Here is a 20,674-nt window from a genome sequence, read left to right on the forward strand (position 1 = left end):
CTTTTTGTGCTTTCTTTGACTTTGTACAAGCGTAGTTTAGTGATTGAAGTGTCCCATTAAAATACCTTTGTTTTCACATATTCTTCCTTTAACTTCATTGACAAATTGGCTTTCACAGCATTTCAAGAAAAAACTCCCATTTATGTAGCATCTACACCATAACAAAAACATTTTGAGGTGCATCAAAGGAATATTAGCAAGCAAAAGTCGATGCCTAACCTCAAAGGGTAGATGGAGAGATAAAGGAACATTGAGGGATGAACAACTTTAGTGAGCTTTGGCCATCTAGGCTTTCTTTGTAGCTGAAGCCAATGTTAACACTGTTAAAAGTCTGGATGATTAGAGGCTAGGAATAGAGGAAAGCATTGTTTCGTTTCAGGATTCAGAACATATGACAATAAAACACTATTGACTCTTGTTAAATGGCTAATATAAACGGTCCATAGTGTATGTGGGTAGTAGGCCAATGAAGAGGGTGTTTTATGGGCATCTGTGAAATTTGAGTAAAAAGGAAAGTGCTGGATGAACTCAATGGGTCAGTCAGCATCTGTGGAGGGAAATGGACAGATGAAGTTTCGGATCTGGATGCTTCTTCAGATTCACTATTCTGAATATTTGTAGTGATGAGGGAACCATAGAGATCAAGAGGAGCAAATTTGGAATTATTTCAATCAATTGCTTTGTTTTTTTTAATGCTGAAAGATCCCTATCTGATTTTGTTTTCTATTTTTCTACCCCAGGGCAGATGAACACATTTTTCCCATGTATTTCCTCTATACTTATGGTAATGCTGTTCTTTGTTTACACAATCTATTTAAAACTCACATTTCCTTCCGACAAACAAAAGTTGGGCTATCACATATATGACTGCTCATGTATATGACTGCCCCCAGAGCAACTTTAATTACATTCCCCATTATTTTCTTCTAACACTATTGTCTCACAGATGCCCATAAAACACCCTCTTGATTGGCCTACTACCCACATACACTATGAGTCGTTTATATTAGCCATTTAACAAGAGTCAAGAGTGTTTTATTGTCATATGTTCTGAATCCTGAAACAAAACAATGAAATTCTTATCTGCAGCAGCGTAACAGATGTGTTGTCAACAATCATGTATTTGGGATGGGGGAGGAAACCAGAGTACCCAGGAAAAACCATCATAATCATAGGGAGAATGTGAAACTCCACACAGACTGCACAAGATATTGGAACTGAGCCAGGTAGAGCTGTTGTAGTTGTAAGATAGCTATACTACCATATATCTACTGTACACTATATCTCTCTATATCACCGTCTATATCTCTCATTTCCCTTTCCCCTGAGTCTTAGTCTGAAGAAGGGTCTTGACCCAAAATATCACCTATTCCTTCTCTCCAGACATGCTGTCTGACCCGCTGAGTTACTCCAGTTTTTTGTGTCTACAATACCAGCAGTGTCACTGTCTAACCTACTCCATGTACCCCTGAATCTTGTATTTGTTTCTGTGATCTGAATTAGACCACATATTAATCGTCTCAATATGCTGCAGTTCTTTACAGTCCAGGCATTTGGATGGATATTTTTATGCCAAATTTTTTGCACTTTCGCTTCATGTTTTTTTGCCCAGCTTCTTGTTTTCTTTTTAGAATGTATTTTTCTAAAAAATGATTTATTCCTCCCAGATATTTAGGCACTTCTGAGATCCTGTTTCCTCCCTGTCTTTCTCCACCAACCCATCCATTTTCAATGAATTGTTATTGTAACCAAAGTATTCCCTACAAATTTACTTGCCCCTTCTTTCTTGGTTTTTCTGTAACTCTTCTTCCTATACCAATTATTTTTATTCTGGAAGCATTCCCAGTTATTTATGAAGCTAACAGTGTTTTTATACTGTGGTGTCAGCCACTTATTTATCTCCTCAGTGCTTCTCCTTTCTGAACATTGGCACCATATCAAAGAACATTACTTCGCACATTCTTTGAATTTCGTGACAATCCAAATACATGTGACTTTTCAAACACATAAAATATGCATTTTATTTCCTGTGTGATTTCTGTTGGGTGCTCTGGTTTCCTCCATTCCCAAATGATTGCTGGCAGATTAATCAGTGATTGAAAAACACCCCTTAGCGTAGATGAATGGCAATTTTTTTAAAGGGAAATTGAAGGGTAAATGAGCGAGAATGGATTGCAGGACTATAGTAGAGAGGACAATATCTGAGGGAATGAGACAGATGAGATTTCTCTGCTGGGAACTGGCTTCGACCCAAAAGGCCAAATTGCATCCTTCTGTGTCATAATAAACAAATAAGAAAGTCTTTCTTTTTTACCCAAAACCTTTGGAATGTTATAAACCATGCTTTCAAAATAACTTTTAACAGTTCTTCACGTTATTGGTCTAGCTAAAACAGATGGTCACTACAAGATAATTTACTTTTTTGAAGAAGAATAATCTATCACTTGAATATTACTGTAACCTGCAAATTTAATTTCTGTTCAAACACACTAACATTACACGTGTAACCAACACGGAGAATTTAAATATAAACACATGGAAAGGGCCAATACAATTTCCTGATGGACATGATTTCATCTGGAAATCATGGTAACCCAGGTGAAATTCTGTTCACATGCAATCTGTACAGGAAAAGACTATTTATTCCCTGCTGTCTTTGGAATGAAATATTAAACCTAAGACCCTGCCTGCTCTCTTGGGTGGATGAAAAAGATTCCATTGCACTATTATGAAGAAGAGCTGGGAGATTATCCTCGTTTCAAGCATTTTCTTTTTTAAAAAAAATTCAGCATCTGTTTATACATTTTTAGTCATCCACGATGAACTGACTAATGTAATATTCCCTCAATCGACATGTCTGAAGAATGGTCTCGACCCGAAACGTCACCCATTCCTTCTCTCCAGAGAATGCTGCCTGTCCTGCTGAGTTACTTCAGCATTTTGTGTCTATCTTTGCTAATGATTATCTGCTCCCATCGCTGTTTGTGGGGAAACTACAGCGTTTCATATGTTAAACTAGTGAATGTAAATGTCATTAATTGATTATAAAGTACTTGGAGACATCTGTAAGCGATATGAAAGCCACCATGTGCGTGTTAATTTCTTTCTCAAATGAGCCTAAACGCCATTAATTTTTTTTTTTTTTAAAGCGACCATTCCTAAAATTGTTCCACTCGTGCACAGTTTTCGCGTCTTCGGGCATGAGTAAACACAGACTAATAAGTTGCCCATAAAGTCTTTACTATTCCGTGTGCGGTCAGTCTTTCAGGATGTATTGCAACTGCGAAACGCCGCCCTCTTCATTCCAAGCTCGGGCGTTGTATGTTCTTGGCACTCGGTCGGTGCTGGCGCAACGTCACGTTCAGCCAGGCGCAGAAAGTGGTGACGGGGGGGACGCATGCGTCAGCAGAAGGTTCGGAGCGGGGCGGGGCGGGGCGAGGGTGAGAGAGTCGGAGAGAGAAAGAGAGAGAGAGAGAGAGAGAGAGAGAGAATCGCGCCGAGGGGGTGGAGTGCAGGCAATTGACGAGGCTCGCAAACCGGCGGCGGCGGCGGAGGCGGCGGCAACAACTCTTCGAATGTCCGAGGCGACAGTTGGTGAGTGCGGGAGCGGGCCTGGCGGGGGCGGGCGGGCTGGGTTGTGAGGGGAGAGCGACGGTGGGCCTTGCCTCCCGGGAGAGAGGGGCGCTGGGGGGTGGGGTGGGGTGGGGTGGGGGCTGCTGTCTGGGTTTGCTCGCTCCCCTCCTCTCCCCTGGGCCAACGTGAGGTGCTGGGTGCTCGGCTGATCGCAGACGGCCTCGGGGGGTGGGTGGGGAATCGACCACCTCCCTTCCACTGCCTGTAACCCGAGCATTGCACTCGGGCTACAATCTTGTTTTCTCTTTCTCTCTCTCTCTCTGTCTATTTTTTGTGTCGCCCTTAACAATAGGTAAAATAAAAACCGATGTAAAGAATCGATTGCGAGATATTGGCGGAAGCTTTCATAAGATACTCTTTTGTGGTCACTTTCCCAACCTTTATCAGACTGGCTGAAGGCACCAGTTATGTTCTCTTCAATTTCCGGAAAATACTTAAAACAAAATTAGAAACTACATAGGTCAAGGTTCACTTTGCTTTAAAAAAAAAACTTGCATTGATGTAGCTCACTTCATGTGTTGCAAAGTATTGCACAGAATTTTTGGAGTCATGGTTGTAGGAAATATGACGATCAATTTGTGAACTACAATTCTCGCAAAATAAAATGATAATGATTTAGTAACCTATTTTAGGCTTGGCTGCTGTGGATGACTCCTAGTTTGGTGTAATGGTGTGATGTTTGTTTTTAAATATACATGTGAGGGCAGAGGATCTTCATTTTAACATTTCATCCAAAATATTGCACCTCCAAATATCCTTTGCAGGGATGTTAGCTTAGCTTTGATGCTGGAGTCTCTGGAGTAGGAATTGCATCTGGAAACTCTGACTCAAGTAAGAGTGCACCAACTGAGCCACAGCTGTCACTAATGTTTTCCTTTTTGAATGGGAAATTGTTGCTGATAGAAAATGGCAAACCTCTTTAAAATCATTTGGTTTAGTTTAAGGAGTGAATTTATTTTATAAATATGTAGAATAGTAGACAACTGATCCTGACGACTGTTGGGGGAGGGGGGGGGGGGCAGGGGGATGTGGGAAAGGATACTTGTCCTGTTGTTAAGTTACTTTGTTATTTTTCTAATGCTGTTATTTACATTAGGGTGCATCTTTCAGCAGATTATGTATCGTTAATGTTCACAAAAATGTAATTGTGTATAGTGAGGGTTATAGTAAAACAGGAATAATTTAAATCTAAGTCTCTTCGGTCAATATAAAGTGGTGTATTACTGGAAATATTTGTACCAGTGTTATGGTGTTGATTACATTATACTGAAAATGTGAAAACCAAAAGACTCGGCAAGGGTACTTGAACAACTTAAATCTGCTGATGTGTTTATTCTGATAGTTGAGGGAAACTATGAAGATAAGCAACTCCTACTTTTGATTTTAAAATGATATGAATAATTTAAACTTAATTTTCTTTCACACCACTACCATTAATTCTCATTATAATGCAAATTTTAACAATGATGCAGGTTTACGTATTGTACCCTGTTTTCTGCACCCTTTTGGCAATAGTGTCCAGAAGGATGTAGCTATGACGCTTAAGGTGAGAAACTGCAGGCCTGGAGTTTTGGGGGCAGTGACTTCTGCAGTATTTACACTTTTTTATTGGCGGAATCTGTTGGATCTAAAGAAGTTTCTAATAATCCAGATATCTGGAATGGATATCTTAAACTTTTGTCATACTGCATCAGGCCGTTGTTTTTTTAATGAAAAGTATTTGGGTCTTGTACAAAGTATAAACAATAAATAGTTCATTTAAAAAAAAAGGTAATGTTGTCGAGGAAGATATTTACTTTTCCCGCTCTGTTCCTTGGTTGTTCTTGTTTATAAGCATAGCATCTTTTTAGTTGGGCATTCTTTGGTTAATACAAATAGTTTCTCAAAAAAAGAAGAGTCTCAATGTAGTCAGTGCCTGCATCTGTGGCCAGGTGTGGTTTTAGCAAACATTTTCAGTACGTGCAGACATCCCCATCAATACATGGCATTTTCAAAACATGTTTCCAGTCTTAACGTGAGGAAAAAGGTCTTACACATTGTATGAATTTAGAAAAAGTTGGAAGATGACCACTTCAACAAAATATTTTGGCATTTACTATTATCAAGATGTGGAATTTACTAATTTACTATTATCAAGATATCTGCATGGACATTAATCTCTCGTTTTCTGATGGTAGTGGTGCAACTAAAATTGACCTTAGCACATGATGTAATTGAGGAGAAAATTAAGTCCTAGTTAGTTTCTTTGAAACTATGCAGAATAAATAAATGAAGGTAAACAAATATTTCTCAACAGGTTATAGCAGAGTACTGCCATATTTGTCCTGGGAATAATTAGGAGGGAATAAATCATTTGATATAAGGGAAGACAATAAATTTGGTATTTAATTTTCAGATTTGATTTAAGTATTAGTTTTGATATTGGAATTATGAGGGCAGAGAAATACAAAGTGTTTCCACAGTTTTACTATGCACTGTGGATGACAAATTAGCATCCACGTTTGCAGAAATTATGGTCGTGAAGAAATTATGGTCGTGAAGAAATTGGACTGAAAAGCATCAAATATATGTCCTTGTATGCTGTGGTCTGCACACTGCAATGTTTTTCACTGCCTTGTATATTTGGCAGGTGAGAGTTCACATGATTACAGTAGCACCATTGATGGTACAAATATTTCAGCACCTCTGTAATGTCTGTAAAACTACATTTGTCTGCCAAAAGCCTTTACCGACAGTTGCAGAGACATCCAGCTGTTGCAACTATCCGTGGTTTTCATTTCTTTAGAAAAGATTGAAACTAGGTAATTAGTTTGTTCCCTATTGTACGGATGTAATTTTGTTCACTTCCTCTTCATTCCTCTTCTAAGATACTGCTTTGAATAATGGAGATGTTTCAGTATTTGAGATGGGTAAATGGCATGATGATGGCAGGCAGGAGGGAAGTTAATACAAGCAGTTACTGTCATCTTTGGAAGTGAAAAAGGAAACAATAGAATATTGCGTGTTGATGATTTAGAATCATTTTTTTGGATATTGCAAACATAGAAAATAATGCGATGAATAATCAGATAGTATTTTATCTGGGGAGGCAAAGTCATATAGGGGGATTGCACATAAGGTCAAAAGGTAAAAGTATGTGACGCACGGAGTCACTCAAGCCATCTGGAGGACATCACAGCTTCCGGCATACACTAGTAACACATGCAACAGGCACATTCTTACCTTGAAAAAAACGCCAAAATGGTCAATTTTTGTGCTGTAAAAAATGAGGAAGAAGCTGGAGGATCCGAACGAGGAAGAGGAACTGGGAGAAGGGCTACCAAGCCGACGGACGCAAGTAGCAGCTGGGAAGACGTCTGGCCAGCCAGTGGGAGAAGGAGAAACGTGGCCGGTAAGGGAGGCAGGAGAGCAAGGCTGAGAAGCAGAGGGGGGGGTGGGGGGGTGTGGGGGGGGGGTGTGGGGTGGGGGGGGTGGGGGGGTGGGGTGGGGTGGGGTGGGGGGGGGGGTGGGTGGGGGGAGGGGAGGGTGGGGGGAGGGGAGAGGAGGAGGAGGAAAGGACGGGGTTGAGCAAGCTGGGAGAGGAGCAGCGGGAAGAACCCGAGCCGAGGGGCCTGGAGGTCTGCATGGGCAGAAGCAGCGAGCGCTGGAGGTCGTCGCAGTGCCCAGGGAAGAAGGGCTCAACGGCCTTGGACGAGGAGGTGGAGGAAGAGGAGGAGGAGCGGAGTGTCGAGCCTGAAGAGGACCGGGGAGAGGCCGATCGACAGCGGAGGCCGAGCAGCAGCAGCGAGAACTGGGCTGGGTGCCGAGGCGGAGGACCAGGCCATGGCTCTGCTCGGTGGCCCCAGCCACGAGGTCTTGAGTGGAAGCGGAGCCTGGCTGATGGAGATGGTGAGCGGGGAGAAGGGGCTGAAGGGCCAGCAGGAGTGGCGAGGAGCCGAGGAGATGCCGGAAGCGAGGAGCAGAGCAGGGCCACCGAGCCTGGAGGAGCGCAGGTACGGGGAGAGGTGTCTGGACACTCAGAGCGCCAAAGACGCACTGATGGGTGAAGACGGGTGAAGCCGAGCTGCAGCATTCAACTTCAACACCCTCTCAAATTAGGACTGACGAATTGTTCCACAACAGAAGTCATTCCAAACATAAACTAGAAGAAAAAGACGAAGCAAAGAGGGCTGCACTGTAAGTGATTACCTGCAGTTCGTGGCGTGCCCCCCAGTAGGCGTTGCGTGGCAACAGTAGGGGCCAGGAGTCGTGACCTCGCCTGCCGTGCAATCCCCCTATAGGTTGTGATATAAAAAGTGTATCTGTAGCAAAGAGCAGAATAGGAAATCCAATATCCTTTTTAATATATTTATTTAGTTTGAAAGAGGAATTCAACATTTTGTAAATGTGAGTACTTTTTTAATATTGCTTAACTTGCATGATAGGTGAAGAAACCCCGGGGAACCCAGCAATCCTTCCAGGTGAGACCGGTTTGTTCACGTGAGCCTCCTTTGACCTCATCGACTGTATCTGGTTTTCCTGATGTGGCCTCCTGTACATCAGCAAGACCAATTGTAGACCTGGCGACAGTTTCTCTGAATACTTGCACTCAGTCCACAAAGACCTACTGGAGCTCCCAATTGCTAACCACTTTAACCTCCCTTCCCATTCCCATACCGCTCTTTCTGGCCTGGGCTTTCTCTATTGCCTGAGTGAGGCCACATGCAAACTGCAAGAACAGCACCTCGCATTCCACTTGGGTAGCTTACAACCCAATGCCCTCTATCCCCATTCGCCCCTTTCCTTCTCTTCATTCCTTTTGTCAAGCCTGTTTTTTCATCTTTGGCCTTTGTCCAATCATCTGCCTATCAACCCCCCCCCCCCATATTTGCCTGCTACACTCTGTCATGCCCCTCCTTATATTCAGCTTTCTTTCCCCCTAAAATCAACCTGAAGAAGGGCACCAACAGAAACATTACCTCTCCATGTTCCCCAAAGAGACTGTCTGACCTGCTGAGCACTTTGCATCCTTTTAGTAAACCAGTGTCTGCAGGTCCTTGTTTCTACATTGTGCAAGAAAGTTACTTAAATAAACGTTAGTTTGCTTAAATGTTGAAATATTCAACTAGTATGCATGTTGGATGTTTATGAAGTGATTTAAGGTGCTAGCACCATCTTTGGTAAGAGTGCTGATATCTTCTGAGCAAATCTTTGTGTGGAATTTTGCTCATGATTTATTGCCTGCTTTAATGAATATTAAACTTTGGTCATGATTTTTTTTCCGAACTGAGAGGAAGCACAAGTAACATAGTTTGTAATTTTTGTGCAAATTATTACTTCTGTGATTTAAAAAAAAAACACATCTTCAGTAATGCAGGTTTGGTAATCAAAATACATTTGTATATTTTCCCAAACTTTTTTCTTGAGGTTATAGACACACTATTTCTTTATTCCTTTAACTCTTTGTCCTGTCAAGCACATTTTGAGTACTTTCCTCATTGGATAGAGCTGTTTGTTCTATTTACTAATAAGATCTTTTTATATAGGCTAGTGTACCAGATAATTTGGTAGAGTGCAAATCTTACTTATGTTTTTGGATTAATTGCATTTTAAGCTATCTATTAAACATAGCTGCACATTGAGAAATGCAAAGTATTTGTTGAAATGTCATGGCTTATGTTAGAAACGAGTGATTTTTTGCTGTCAATCTTTCTTACAGCTTAACCAATACAAAAAACCAATATGTGTTTTTTTGTCACACCCTCCAGTGAAATCTGAATAATGGTGAAATCAGTGAGCATCACATTGTATGTGGATGCTGTGGGTCAGACATTTTTTCATAAGCACTTTGTTGTTGAACACTTTATTGTCAAATACTTCAATTCAACTATATTATTTGGTAAAAGTACCAGAAAAGCTGCTAGTAATTGTTTGCAACTTTAACAATTGTTAGCTGGAGCTACATTGTTAGCCAAAATTTAAATACTGTCTGATGCAAATATGAATGTCAGACAGTTTTCTTTGCAACAAAATTGTAATTAAAACACACAGCAGTTACTTTTTTCACAGATTTTGTTTTCCCAAGAAGCTTCATAACAAGAAATGTGATATTCTTTTATTTTGGTCTTGCATCAATTTTTGGTAAGTTGAAATTGATAATGAACGGGTGCGTCATATCACTTGGAGCTTAATGGAAAATTGCCCATTATAGTTGCCACAAATGTAATTAATCCTGAGAAGAAGCATGACTGCAGAGTAGATGAAGTTACCAATAAGTGGAAACTATTGAATTAAATTGTAAGTTAATATTTGGGTTGTTGCTACCCATGAGTTGGAGGGTTTAAAGAAAAAGTTGGAGTCCTGAAGTTTCTTACCCAGAGTGTTAACACTATCTTCATCTTGAATGTGGTGTCATATGAGTATTTCTTGTTTCCACTTTGGTGTCTTAATATTTACCTAAATAACAGTAATGACTGGAGAAATGTATTAGAAGGACATTTGGACTGGACAACTAAACTTTGACTTAATGTTGTTGTTGTTCGTCCTTCGGGTTCGAAGATGACCATGACTTCACTTTCAGTTGGAGGAACGGTGACTGTGGGTTCTGAAGTGACTGATGGGGCCAATCCGGGCCCGGAAGGCATGCCCACACGTAGGACACACGTGGATGGCTGATGCAGTGGAAGTGGAGGTAGCCCGGGCCTTGCGCGCGGTGCGTTTCCTCTGGGCCTCTGCAGTGCGTCTGTTCTCTGCTGCACGGGCTCCTGTGGTGAGCTTGCTACGCCAGGTTGGACGGTCCAGAGCAAGAGACTCCCAAGTGCTGAGGTTGATGTCCAAGTCTTTGAGGGACACTTTGAGGCAGTCCTTAAACCGTTTCTGTCCTCCTACTGAGCGCTTGCCCTGACACAGTTCTCCGTACAGAAGCTGTTTTGGCAGTCGACTCTCGGGCATTCTGACGACATGGCCTGCCCATCTGGCTTGGGCTTTCCGTAGGAGGGTGTGGACGCTGGGGATTCTGGCCCGTTCCAAGACCTCTGTTGGGAATTTTGTCCTGCCACCTGATGTGAAGGAGTTTACGTAGGCAGCTCAAGTGAAAGTGGTTGAGCTGTTTGGAAAATCTGCTACAGACAGTCCAGGTCTCACTGGCATAGAGAAGAGTGATGAGTACCACTGCACGGTAGACCTTCAGCTTGGTGGTAAGGCTGAGTCCTCTCCGCTCCAAAACATTCCCACGGAGTCGCCCAAAGGCAGCGCTTGGCAATCTTGTTGTTGACCTCAGCGTCTATGTTCACCACTTGCGAGAGTGTACTACCCAGATAGGTAAAGTTGTCGACTGCCTGTAGGTTCTGCCCCTTCACCGTGATGTGTGGTTCCTGGTAGGGCTTTCCAGGCGCGGGCTGGTACATAACTTCAGTCTTTTTGGTGCTAATGGAGAGACCAAAGTTGTCACAGTAATGACTGGAGAAATGTATTAGAAGGACATTTGGACTGGACAACTAAACTTTGACTTAATAGTCTTGCAAATTCAGGATATTCATTAAAAGAAGGTACAAGTTCCTTGAAACTCAAACTGAGACACAATCAGTGAGATTTTAATTAGCCCATCTAAATCTCTTTTTAAAATAATGCATTTAATATAATATAAAATAATATAATAATATAAAATAATATAGTCTTGCAAACTCAGGATATTCATTAAAAGAAGGTACAAGTTCCTTGAAACTCAAACTGAAACACAATCAGTGAGATTTTAATTAGCCCATCTAAATCTCTTTTTAAAATAATGCATTTAATATAATATAAAATAATATATTTAACAATAACCCCTGTTATTGTTGTTCAGGTAATGAAAATTCACCTTACAGGATTCATAAATCACGGCCCAAAAATTTAAAACAGGCTAAAATTCACTCTGATGCAATTTGTATGGGGAGGAGTAATTAATTCTCTTTTTTTTTCCAACTCGCATGTCTTAATACATGAGCAGATGTTGTGGTTTTGTGTTATGATAAACTGTGATATGGACAGTTTCGGGTGCCTGTATTGAATCTTTAAGTCAGTGAATTCCAAATCATGATTATGAAAATATTATTTTATCAATTGTTGCCCATGGAAACAGTTTCTCTTTATTCACTCTACCTAGACCAATGAGCCAAAGGAATTGTTCAAAATTGTCTTTACATTTTGATTTCTGAAGAGAACAATTCCAGCTTCTCCAGTCGCTGAAATGATTTGGTTAACTGTTTTATTCCATTACAGAATCTTTACATAATCAGAATCTGATAATGTGACATTGCCCCCTCGTTGGGAGAAAAGTAGTAATTTGTAATGATTCAGCAAAGCTTCCTTTGATCTACTGCCAAGGATCCTATATAAAATGTCATAACCTGCTGTACTAAGTTCAAAGATTTATTGATATGTAAATCTGGGTCCCTGTCCCTGCGCCCTTTAGAATTGCACCCTTTGTATTTCCTTGTCCTTCCTAGTAAAATGTTGCTTTGCACTTGTCTATGAGTAAATCTATGTTGGAAGAAGGTAATTACCTGTAAATTATTATTTGCTGTGAATGATTAGGAAATAATGCTGATATGGCATTGCTGACAACAGATATGCTGTTTCATGAAAAATATTGTGTAGCTTCCTCAAATATAATTAAGTTGTGTTGAGTTAGATCTACATATAAAATTAACTTAAAGGTTGTAATATTTTAACAAAATTAATTAAAATATCAATTAAAAGTTTTTTTATCTTGCATGTTAGAAATGTATGGAATATATATATATATATATATATATATATATATAGTACCTGTATAATGTTAGTTTTATCTATGCTAGCGTTTTGGAAAAGATCAGTAAATATTTATTGTATTGGCATTGCTTTATATGATTTAAATTATTCAACTATCTGGTACAATTCCTCTTCCCCAGAAACATAATACATGACCATTTAAGTTGTAAAAGCGATTGCAGAGCAATTTGGGAGTCCTGGCTTTTTGCTCTTGCAGTAACTGCCTAAAATGATTATGACTCGAACTTGGGTATGTGTAAGACATTTATTTGGTTTCTGTCTGGGCAAAGAGATTTCCCGCAAGGACAAGGGGGTCATCTTGAACCATTTTCCTTTTATGTTACTTGGAGTGTCAACATTGTAAATGCTCAAAGCAACAAAAAGCACTCAAAAGAAGAACTGATTTGTCTCGTCTTACTCGGTTCACAATGTTTTGTTTGCTTTGAAAATATTTTAACTTCCTGCTTGAAACTATTTTTACTTCCATATAAGGAACCCCAGAATTGTGTGCTGTAAGTTTTGCTAAACCTTTGTAATTAATCTCAGCATTTAACAACTTTTATTGTAGAATTCGTGTATTTCACTTTTTTCTGGTTTATTTTCCTAGTAAATAATCAGCATTAAATGTAATAGTTATTAACAAAACTAGGGTGGAAAATGCAATTAAAGTGTACAATAACAGGTTGCTAATAAACATAGTAGCCCTGAACACCTGGATAAAGTCCTGTCTGAAATAGTATTTATACTTAAAGCATTTTTCAGGCCTTTGATTCGCCAATAGCTGAATACCTTTACAAGGAAGGTGTGCCACCTTAGCAGGAAGGTGGCAGGAATATTAGCACCAATGCAGAATGTAAAATTTGTGAGCATTTTTTAATCTGGAATTCAACCAGTGAATGTTTCCAAGTAGGCTCGTTTCCAAGTGATAATTTGGCTAAATAGTGAATTACTAAAGTAACTAAAATAAAAGTTTAGGTGAAAGTAATTTTAACTATGGTTGAGAACTGTATGGATATGGCACATTACAATACAATACATTTAAAACAGGTAAGAAAAAACTTTTTCACCCAGAGAGTTGTGAATTTGTGGAATTCTCTGCCACAGAGGGCAGTGGAAGCCAAATCACTGGATGGATTTAAGAGAGAATTAGATACTCCAGGGGCTAGCGGAATCAAGGGATATGGGGAGAAGGCAGGCACGGGTTACTGATTGGGGGACGATCAACCATGGTCACAATGAATGGCTCGAAGGGCCGAATGGCCTCCTCCTGCACCTATTTTCTATGTTTCTAACATTGAACCCTCTTCAGCCTATTATCCAACATGGCTACTTCAGCTATCATGGTATGCCTCTATGTTTTCATTTAATTTCAATGTCAATTAAAAAAATATTTCACTAAGTTTGTAAGTCTTTGAAATAAAGAATGGAGGTTGGTTTGGGTGGTTATACAACTGCAATATAATTAACAGATTTGAATGATGTCATGCTCCACAAGAGCAAAGCCCATCTGAATCCCGTGGCTTTAGATGATTCAAGCCAGCTGTTAAATAATGAATGACTGCTTGTATTGTAAGGGATACAGTAAGGCATATGTCGGCCTGATTTTCATTTTTGAGTCTTGCTACTTGGATTTTCCAATTAAATGTAGAGCGCCATTATAATAGACCAACCACAATTTATTTCCAGTTTGAGTCACTAGCTTTTTCCCACATTTTTGTCTTAAATACTTTTTGGTCACTATTCATTGGAGAGATATTGAAGGTTTAATGACAGTTAATACAACCAGTTTATTTTGTAATCCAACTATGTATGGTTGGAGAAATTTATGAATCTTTTTGCCTAACTGTTTTAGATCGGTGTTGAGGCATTCCTGCCTAAGGCCTTTGTTTTCAGTGAACAATTTTTTGGAGAGGAGACTGAAGGTATTTTACATGCAAGATCAAAATAAGTTCTTGTAAAATTGTGTAGGAAAGGATTTCCGTGTTTTCGTGCGCGTAACCATTTTACTTTGCTTGTTTTAAAATGATGATCAGCTGTTTACTTTTGCTGCATCATTTATAGATCACTTAAAGGCTTGGAATCTAAAATGTTTATTTTCGAACCTTGTTTGGTGGTCACAATACACCTACAATCCTTATTTGAACCCATTTAAGTGCTGTTGAGCATTGATGCATGAAGTAAGCTTCCAAGTTAATTGACTGGTGAGATTTCAAGACGGTATTATGAAGAATTTTGTGGATAAATTTATAAAGAATAAGTACAATGCTACAAATTTATGACTACAGTTGGACATAATTTCAGGAATTCATCCACTCCTATATTGGTTTAGGAGCTCCAGGGAATTCATGACATGCAGCCTAAATTTTTTTTGTGATTGGATTGTGCCCCAAAATGATCAACAACAAAGAGTCTCCCGTAACATTCTATATTGATCAACCCTTCAAGGGCTGAATACCAGGTCTGAGTTTAAACATTTAAAAAAAATCCAGGAGAATTAGCTGATTGGCAGTCATCACTTCCATCTAAACCGCTAATCCTCCCTATTACCAGGATGTAACATGCATTGTAGAGAACAATGTTCATGCTTCACAAACCTACTGAGTGTTAGACCCTTGGAGTTTGCCAAATTGACTAAAATGCACCCCCACATTGAAATATATTAAACCCTTGTTTTTATGGCCCTCTTTACAACAGACCACTTCCAGGCTGCACTTACTGCCACCACCACTGGCTGACACGCTTCTTCAGCCATGTCTGCCATCGCAACTGCCCTAACCTTTACCTGCACTTTGGCAAGCCATGACCAATGACCTTGGCTCTCCACTGGCTGCAGCAGGCTGGGGCTGTCAACTCACCTGGATTCAAGGCCTAGTACCAGACCGAGAGTGTGAAGAAGGGTCTCGACCCGAAACGTCACCTTTTCCTTCTCTCCAGAGATACTGCCTGCCCGCTGAGTCACTCCAACATTTTGTGTCTATCTTCGATTTAAACTAGTATCTGCAGTTCTTTCCTACACAGTAATATTAAGGTATCTGCCCAAATATCAACACAACAAATATATGAACAAAATAAATTATATGACACACACTGTTTTCGAAATGAAAATGAGAATCATACCTATCTTAAATACTTGGAAAATCAGTTGCTTGTGAACTGGATCAAAGGGAACATCAGAAGTATAAATAAGTTCATGGAACATGGTAGTTTCTGCATGCTGGGAAGAATGCCTGTTACCTTGCTGAACCTGTTTGAAGGACATTATCTGCCATTTGAGTGTCTTAATTATGCAAGCACGAGTCATTTTTGTGCCTTCGCAAGGCAGCTTTATTCACATGAACTTTGAAAGTGAATGTTAATAGGCTTGCCTTCATTTCTGTGTCTTGGAATCCTTTGCTGGCCCAGCTGAAAAACATCATAAGCCCCTTGCTGGACCCTCTGCAGTTTGCATACCAGGCCAATAGATCGGTGGATGGCGCAGACAGCCTAGTCCTGCACTTCATCCTCCAGCACCTAGACTGCTAGGGGACCTATGCTAGGATTTTGTTTGTGGTCTTTAGCTTTGCATTTAACACCATTGTGCCAGAGCTACTACACTCCAAACTCTCCCAGTTGACTGTGCCTGAACACCTCTGTCAGTGGAACATCAACTTCCTGACAGACAGAAAGCAGCATGTGAGGCTGGGAAAGCACATCTCAGGCCCGCAGACCCTCAGCATAGGAGCACCGCAAGGCTGCGTACTCTCCCCTCTCCTTTACTCTCTCTCTCTCTCTACACCAACGACTGCACTTCCACAGACACCTCTTTCAAGCTTCTCAAGTTTGCGGATGACACAACCCTGATTGGATTCATTCAGGATGGGGAGGAATCTGCCTACAGACAGGAAGTGACACCGCTGGTGTCCTGGTGCCTTCGTAACAACCTGGAGCTCAATGCTCTTAAGACAGTGGAACTGATTGTAAACTTTAGGAGAGCTCCCCCTCACCTCCCCCCACTCACCATCAACACGACCAAAGTCACATCTGTGAAGTCATTTAAGTTCCTTGGAACCATCATCTCCAAGGACCTTCAATGGGGGGCCACCATTGACTCCACAGTCAAAAAGGTCCAACAGAGGATGTACTTCCTGCAGCAGCTGAGGAAACACGATCTGCCACAGGCAATGATGGAACAATTCTATACTGCCATCGTAGAGTCCGTCCTCACCTTCTCCATCATGGTCTGGTTTGGCTCAGCCACCAAGCACGACATCCAGAGGCTGCAACGAATCGTTCGATCAGCTAAGAAGATTGTTGGCTGCAACCTTCTCCCCATTGACGAACTGTGCACTGCAAAGGCCGGGAAGCGAGCGGGCAAGATCATCTCTGACCCCTCTCACCCTGCCCACAAACTCTTTGAAGCACTTCCCTATGGAAGGCGACTCCGGACTGTCAAAGCCGCCACAGCCAGACATAAAAACAGCATTTTTTTCTGCGAGTAGTAGCTCTACTCAATAACCAAAAGTCTAGTCTCTTTCTGCTCTGGTTTACTTCACTCGCATGTTTAAACTGTAATGTTGTATTCTTAATGTTTTATGCTTTATTCTTAATTGTGTACTGTATGTTCGTGTTGTTACTTGCGAGCAGAGCACCAAGGCACATTCCTTGTATGTGTACATACTTGGCCAATAAACTTATTCATTCATTCATTCATTCATTCATTTCCAAATAGTGGTCATTCAGCTATGTTACAAATTTCTTTATATTATTAGTGTGCTTTTAGTGGGTTGAACTACAATCCCCTTGTTCTGCTCTCATTATTCCAGTTTCTAGGCTTTATTTATTTCATTTATAATGCTTATACACAAGGTCACTTCTTGGATATCAATATTCAGGCAAAGGTACTTTATTGCTTAATTGCAATGCTTAAAATATCTCGTCTCAGTGATCAAAATTGGATCTGCCTGTGATGTGAGGATCTGCCTCTGGTTCGCAGAGCCCGCGGATTGGACTTACCACCACCGGAGCCGGCCGTCTTCGGAGGCTGCGGGAGCGGCTGCGACTCGCCTTAGGCTCGGGCCGCGTGGATGCCGACATCGGGAGCTCCAGCAGCGGCAGCGGGTTCGCCCGCCCCGGATCACGGGGCTTGGGCCGCGGACATTTCACCGTCCGGCGCGGCCTAAGATATGCCGCGGGATATTTCTCTGCTGGGCGGGGGCTTCAATGTCGGGAGCCACGACCGCTCCGACGTGCAGCAACAGCGGCAGCAGCGTGTTCGCCCGCCCAGGATCGGACTTATCATCGGCGGAGCCGGCCGTTTTCGGAGGCTGCGGGAGCGGCTGCGACGCGACGCGCCTTGGGCTTGGCCCGCTGTGGACCGTCCGGTGCGGCCTGCAACCACAACAGCCTGACTGCGGGCGAGGACAGCAGGAGAAGGGAAAGACATTGTGGCCTTCCATCACAGTGAGGAGAGGACTGGAGGAGACTCACTGTGATGGATGTTTCTTTTTTTGTGTGTTTTTGGGGTTGGGTAATTTTAATGCCTATTTAATGCTTTTATTGTTGGACTGTGTTTTGGGGGTTTTGGGGTTGTGTAATTTGAATGCCTATTTAATGCTTTTATTGTTGGACTGTGGGTGACCGAATTTCGTCCAATATTGGATGACAAATAAAGCTATCTTGATCTTGAGAAGACCACATAATTGAACTTCGATTTCTGCTCTGAATTGGTTGAATGCATATGTTCTGATCATCCAACTCTTGTCTTTGAACCTTATCCATGGCAATTTCACATTTGATGTTGTTGAGTCAATCACTGCAGGATTGTGCTGGAGATTGATGCTGTTTTCAGCAACTTCCTTCTGGTTGATGGGGAGGTGTGGGAACCCTGAGCATTTTATTAATCTTTCCTACACCAGGAACACTGGTGTCAGTTGCAATTACTTTTATCTTCTGGATGAGAATTGAGTGTGTACAAACCTTGGTTGAGTAGATCTGTGATGTTCAGAGACTGAATAATCAAACGTTCAATTTTAATGAATGACATTTTAATTTAGTATATAGCTTAAAGTATTAATGACTGAATTTTATTCATGATATGGACCTATGCCTCCAGATTATTTGGGATTTCCTTGTTTCTAAATAAATGAGCATTTACAAGTTAAATATTTGAATGCCATCGAAGTGATGACATTTCTCAGTACTCTTGGATAAATACTCTTATACTCTTATACTCTTCTGGCCTTCTATCACAGTGAGAAGGGACTGGAGGAGACTCACTGTGATGGATGTTTCTTTTGTTTGGTGTTAGTGTATGATTGTATGTGTTATTGCATTTTTATTGATTATTCTTATTGGTCTTAATGTTTCAACTGCGGGTAATGTTTCATTTCACTACACATTTATGTGTATGTGACAAATAAACGACTATTGACTATTGACTATTATTTGAAGCCTATTATAATTTCTTACTGCCTATTAGACTATTTGTAATTATAATTTGATTAATCATAGTATGACTTGCTACATTGAGATTGAGTATATTCTTATTTTTTATCCCTTCCAGCTCCCCATAATTGCTGTGCTGCATAGGTCTAAATTAATGTGCTAGCTCTGACTGCAGTTTTAAATTCCCACCTGTTTTATAGATGCAGTTGTGTGGGAGGCATATCTAACCTTTCACCACCTTCATAAACGGCCAGGCAATAAAAGGAACTGTGCTGAAAATGTTTCTTGGGAGAAAAGATTAAATGGCAAAAATATAAATGTAAATATTGAGTCGTGTGTGTGTATATTAGTAGATAATTCAAAATCTAAACCTATAATTCCACCTCGCAAACATGCTGTCCCTTGTTGGTTTTGGAGTAAGAAATTACACGATGTAAGAATGAAGCAAGTAACTTTTACTTTTCATAAACATAAACCATTATTGTATCTTTCGAATTTAACTTGTATATAAACATATTAAAATAATTGTAATTGGAATAATTCTTCCCACTGATGTTAAAGGGTTGTAAGAGCATGCTATATATATATATATATATATATATACACACACACACACACACACGCACTGATGAGCCAAAACATTATGACCACCTGCCTAATATGCTGTTGGTCCTCTGTGTGCTGCCAAAACAGCGCCGACCCACTGAGGCATGGACTCTACAAGACCCCTGAAGTGTTCTGTGGTATCTGGCACCAAAACATTAGCAGCAGATCCTTCAAGTCTTGTAAGTTGTGAGGTGGAGCTGCCGTGGATCAGACTTGTTGATCCAACACATCCCACAGATGCTCAATTGGATTGAGATCTGGAGAATTTGGAGGCCAGGGCAACACCGTGAACACTTCATCATGTTCGTCAAACCATTCCCGAACTATGTGTGCAGTGTGGCAGGGCACATTATCCTGCTGAAAGAGGCCACTGCCATCGGAGAATACCATTGCCATGAAAGGGTGTACCTGGTCTCCAAAGATATTTAGGTAGGTAGCCTAAGGTTTGGCTGATGTATAACAGTTTTATTCTTGTTTCTCAGTCTCATAATGGCTTCTTTGACTTTCATTGGCACAACTTTGGTCCTCGTGTTGATAAACAGCAATAAAAGTTTCCAACGGTGATGGAAAGACTGGAGGAAAGTCTAGGTGCTGAGAGCTCTCTTACCTGCATTAAGGAGGCAATTAAATACACCTGAGCAATTACAAACGCCTGTGAAGCCATGTGTCCCAAACATTATAATGCCCTGAAATGGGGGGACTATGTATAAACACAGCTGTAATTTCTACATGGTGAAACCAAAATGTATAAAAATGGCCTTTAATAAAATCTGACAATGTGCACTTTAACCACATGTGATTTTCTTTCTATTATAAATCTCAAATTGTGGAGTACAGAGGCAAATAAATAAATGATGGGTCTTTGTCCCAAACATTATGGAGGGCACTGTAACATAATTGCATTTAAAAAATGGCCAAATTGTATTTTATGGCCAGAATAATAGAACAGAAATGAGCTAACTGCATAATTACTTTGATTTATCCTGCAACTGACTAAGCTATAAGTATTGAATAGATTGAAGGTGAGTCTGTTCTCTTTGCTAAAAGAGATGGTGATTAGAGTGCTGCAGTTTGTCTCATTCTCCCTGGGTGATTTATTTTTGAGGTTTGTGGCATTTTGGCAATAAAATATTTGTATGCATGGAACGGTGCAGGGGTTAACTCTCCTAGTGGTAAACATTTGATTCCTGCTGAAAGTGAGGATGTGAATGAATGGCTTGAACTTGATGCTGACTGTAGTTTA

General features: G+C 40.8%; 1 protein-coding gene across 1 annotated transcript in view; it reads left to right on the top strand.

Moving 5' to 3' along the window:
- Positions 1-3,456: 3,456 nt before the first annotated feature.
- The window catches only part of rnf19a (ring finger protein 19A, RBR E3 ubiquitin protein ligase), a 55,379-nt gene continuing 38,161 nt past the window's right edge, over positions 3,457-20,674 (top strand). Inside the window, exon 1 of the mRNA XM_078397792.1 lies at positions 3,457-3,594. The gene's annotated coding sequence lies outside the window, so the exon portion shown is untranslated. The remainder of the gene's footprint in view (positions 3,595-20,674) is intronic.

The sequence above is a fragment of the Rhinoraja longicauda genome, chromosome 4, assembly GCF_053455715.1.
Source record: "Rhinoraja longicauda isolate Sanriku21f chromosome 4, sRhiLon1.1, whole genome shotgun sequence".
Classification (NCBI taxonomy): Eukaryota; Metazoa; Chordata; class Chondrichthyes; order Rajiformes; family Arhynchobatidae; genus Rhinoraja; species Rhinoraja longicauda.